Here is a 5142-nt window from a genome sequence, read left to right as displayed (position 1 = left end):
CTGCAAGGCATGTAACAGAATGATCAACAACTAGTTGAGCGAGTTCACAGAAAGTAAATGCGTAATAGTAAGTTCGTTTGTAACAGGTGGCTCTACTGGGCCGTTTGTATGTTCTATTGGTGGTGGTGTTCCACGTTATTGGTGGTGGTGTTCCACGTTACTGGTGGTGGTGTTCCACGTTACTGGTGGTGGTGTTCCACGTTATTGGTGGTGGTGTTCCACGTTACTGGTGGTGGTGTTCCACGTTATTGGTGGTGGTGTTCCACGTTACTGGTGGTGGTGTTCCACGTTACTGGTGGTGGTGTTCCACGTTATTGGTGGTGGTGTTCCACGTTACTGGTGGTGGTGTTCCACGTTACTGGTGGTGGCGTTCCACGTTACTGGTGGTGGTGTTCCACGTTGTATAACCACTAGACTACTCGTAACTATAGGTATCCTTCACAACCGAGGATAGTAAAGTGGTAGTCTAGTCATAGTGTCAATAGAGTATCTAATCAACCTTTCAATCCCATTCCCAACACCCCGGGAATCCCATGCCTTGGTAAGAGTGTGAACTCACCTTGGTTTGCTCGGCAGATACACAAATAAAAGACTCTTGAACTAAGGGTGGTCAACCACGTCCTAACAGGGTTACCACACAAGTCAGGTTCGGTTCAAATAGTACACGTATACATCATGGCAATCACGTATGCACGTAAACACATTAAGTACACCACTTGTGCAATTCGGATGGTTGGGCCAAAGAGCTTGTGCGAGCCCAACCATCTTGTGCGATGTAAGTCTAGGCCCAAACCATACCCGGCCCAACTAATTAGCAAAACAAATATAAAGGTCGGCCCAAATAATATACATAACATTCTTGTGCGACCAAAGATATTAGTCCAACAACCAAATAACAATCATGACCTATACGGCCCAATTAACATAACAGTCAATCTTGTGCGTTAACAATGGACTTGTGCGATTCAGCAGATTTGTGCGGTTTGATTTGTCTAGCCCAGCTACTTTACCCGGCCCAACAATCTACGGCCCAAATAACTCACAACGATGTTGTGCGATCCAGCTGGTCTTGTACGATCCAGCTGGGTTGTGCGATTAGGGGTAGTCCGGCCCAATATCCCAACTTGTGCGACGGGTCTTGGCTGTCCGGCCCAAGACACAGCCTTGTGCGATGGGCTGCCCTTGTGCGACTGGGCTGCATTCGTGTGAATGATCCAGTTTGTGCGATTGGACTTCTTGTACCCCAAGAAGTCTTGTGCGTTCGTTTCAAAGGCCGATTATTAGGAAGTCAGTTACAATCATTCCAAGTTTCCAAATTAACCATTATCAATTAACATATTTCCATCCATCAAAATTACATACCATCGATCCAACAAGCAGTTTATCATGTTTTTCTTAAGAACCCTAAATCCAACATGAACAATAACACATTCATAACTCATGCATACCGTCAATCTAAATCATCAAACAATACTATGATCATTGTTATAGCAGCCATAAACACATCACAATTGACATATATTCGGTTTAAGCATAATATCCAATCGGTTTTTAAGTTAATCTCATGCATCTCTGATTCATAAAAATATCGACACACATATTGATTATCATATCAAAAATCCCTAGTTATCATACAAGATCATATATCATCACTTATACAAACACTAACCGATTGGAAGAAGGGTGGAATGGATCCGTGCACAATGATCTTCGATGAAGAGGAGTCCTTGGCTGCCTTCGGTTGGCAAAAGAGAGAGAGAGAGAGAAAGCTAGGGTTTCTTGTATGTGTGATATGTTTGTAACAAGTGAGAGAAACAACAACCCCCAAGGTTGTGTTACACGGCCAAAAGGAGAAGGAATGGGCCGGCCCTTAATGGGCTGCCCTTGAAGTCCGGTTATAAGCAAAACGGCCCAAAGGCTTGTACGATCTAAAAGTGTGTAAGTGTTGTGCGATCCGGGTTGTTTGTGCGGTTCAATACATAACATACATACACATCATGCACAACATACATAATAACATAATCACAAGATTTACGCAACATTCATAAATCAGATATCACATATACACGTAACGTTACATCAAAGTAAGGTCTAAAGTTCGAGTTGTCACACCGCTGGACACGGCCCCGTGCCCGTCTGACATTCTCTCACTTCATTAATTGTAATTGCGAATTACACTTAATGCGCCTGCTGTACTTTCACCACGCCCCCGTGCTCGCTGGACACGGCCCCGTGGTGGGCAATGGAAGCTTCTACTGGTTTGTCTTTTCTGCTGCTTCCTGGGCACGCCCCTGTGTTCGCTGGACACGGGGCGTGTTCAGACTCTGTTTCTTCTCCTTTGCCTTGGGAGGTGCCGTTGAGGGTCCGGGCAGTCCACTTTTGTTCCTTTTCTTGTATTTATGGTAGAATTAGTTGTCTTTTTGCTTCTTTTGTGATTTTGAGCTCATTTCATCTTGAAAATACAAAAGGAAGACAAAAACACTCTTTTTCCAACATTAGTACTTAAAAAGGGTTAGTTTTATGCCTTAATTGATGTGATTTATATGTTGCATTTTACACACATCACTGAGGTACGTTAAAACAAGATTTCACAACAATCGATGCTTAGTCTAAAGAGACTCACAATTTTTGGCGCTGCAAAGGAAGTCACATGTCTTCGCACTCCTCCTCCATCATTAATGGCGATTACGCTATGTTCGAAATTCCAGGTAAAGTCCGTAAATTTCTTTTATTGAAATTCCGACTTTTGCATCTAGTGAGTAGATTTTGTTTTTACATTTCTACTTCCCCCTAATGGTCATTGCATCACGAAGATTTTATTTCATGATAGCGAACACTCATTTGCTTATTTCTTGACAAATTCGTACGCTACACATGCATTGTTTGCTACGCATGTGGTTTCACTTCGAATGGTTGTTTTGTCAACATCTCATATATTATTTCGCTATACTAAATCTTTGCATTGTATTCTAGACAACCCGTATTATTGCAAAATGTTGGCTCCTTGGTATCAAGTCAACGACTTTCTTGGAAAACTCATTTTCTTTTGAGTGGCATACATGGTTTTTTTTTTCCGTTGTGGACATGTCGAAACCTTCTTAGTGATACATGAATTCATTGTTGGATTATGTTTCAACCAAGTTTACTGAACTTGCTCGTAATATATATTCGATTCAAGATTCCATATGATGGATTGAGGCCATCATATTCGAAATAATCCCAACAAGCACTTCATTTGCTTTGAACCATAACATGCTTGTCTGGTCTTCGACTTTGTTGAATCGTTTCTTTGATCACGATCACCTTGTTGTGGCATTTTTCACAAGTTGAAGCTTGCGCTAATCTCGTTGCTCACCTCATGTACGGATTTAATTATTTATTTATTTGTTTATTGATATTAAATCCGCTTGTTCGATATATTGTATTAAATCAGTCTTAATGCAATTGTGTGTTAAGATAATGGTACCCAAGTTCGTGTTAAATATTCCGGTGTACCTCTTAATGGTTCTTTCACCATCGAGCGAACATTTGTGATATTCATTGTTTTTCATCTTCGCTCGAAAACATTGTTTATTTGTTTCATTATCAATTGAAAATCCTATGAGATTTGTTGGAATGCGCATTCAAATTTACTTCGTTGAACCTTTCATCAGATCTCAAACACGGTGAACTTGTTCGGTCACCGCTATTATTGAATTGTTTCAATCACTACGACACCCTGTGGCGTCGGTCTAAACTTGTAGCTTGTGCTAATTACTATCAGTCGTTTCATGCGGAACTATTTATGCTTTTCGTTTGACACATCATTCAAATAGTCTTAATGCAATTATGTATTAAGACGATGATACACCAGGTTTGGTTGTATTTCATTTTGGTGTATCCTTGCAACTCCACCATGTCAACACATTGATTTTATCTTATTCATTTATAGGTTCAATAGTTGACAAATCATTTCATGATTCTATCTATTTGAGATTGTTGAATCAAGTTTTCAACCATACAACAACCAACGCTAGATTCCGTTGGTAGTAAATTATATTGTTTCAAAATTGATTTGCAATTAGTAAACGTTCATTTGGAATTCCACTGGTTGAATTTCCTCTTTTGTTGAACCCAGTAAACCTAGTCACATTAGTGATAGTATCACAACATCTCGTTCACTTGGCATCCATTTCTAGAACAAACTCTGTTAAACCGTTGGGTTCATATTGATACAGAATGTCTTTACACTCACGTAATCCGAATAAGCCTTGATTCAATTACGCAGTCATTAAACTTGGTATTATTCGGACTTACCTAGGAATGACACAACTCTGAGGAAATATGTGACAACTCGAATTTCCAAGATTCCTATTTCGCATTTATTGCACGTTCATGTATTGTTTAGTGTTTAATTGCACAAGTAATTGGCTACAGAACTGTAACGTTTTGATACAATGAAGTGTATTGTGTGATTTTTGCATGGTCATGTGTTAATTGTGAAAGACTTGTCAAATATGTGAACTTGGTGGTGGAATTGTGAAATTGTTATGAGATGGTGTGCTTGTGTAAAATATAGTAATTCAGGGTGTATAGAGTAATTAGTGAAAATTAAACCATACTTAACCCTAATCTCTTTCACTAATCATTCCCTAATCATCACAAGAATCAAAACACGTACACCCACATTCCCTAATCCTCTCTACAACCACCTTCTCATCATTCTTGGATTCACAAGTTCTGTTGCATCAAGTTTGATTGCCAATCCATCTAGAATCGAATCAAGGTAATTGTTTAATCATTCTTTGTGATTAATGGTTGATTGTGTGATTCTTGTAAACCCTAGGTCTTCATATGTTAGTTCTGTAATTATTGATTTGATCCGGATTATTGTGATAATGTTATTGCTTAGTGTAGAATCGATGGCCTGATGATTTAGATTCATGGTATATTAGAAATATTGATGGTTGTTTTGATCAGTGCAATGCAAAGTATGAATTAGGGTTTCTGGTCGTGCAAATGCTAGAACGTAACTGTTACAATCGTGCAATGGAAATTGAATATCTAATGAGTTATGTTTGTCAGAGTTTTTTTAACCCTAATTAGTTGTCTGAGTTTTTAAGGAAGGATTGATGTCCGAGTTTTAACCCAAGCACTTGTCTG

Source organism: Helianthus annuus, chromosome 16 (assembly GCF_002127325.2).
Source record: "Helianthus annuus cultivar XRQ/B chromosome 16, HanXRQr2.0-SUNRISE, whole genome shotgun sequence".
Lineage (NCBI taxonomy): Eukaryota > Viridiplantae > Streptophyta > Magnoliopsida > Asterales > Asteraceae > Helianthus > Helianthus annuus.
This window is presented reverse-complemented; position numbering follows the sequence as displayed.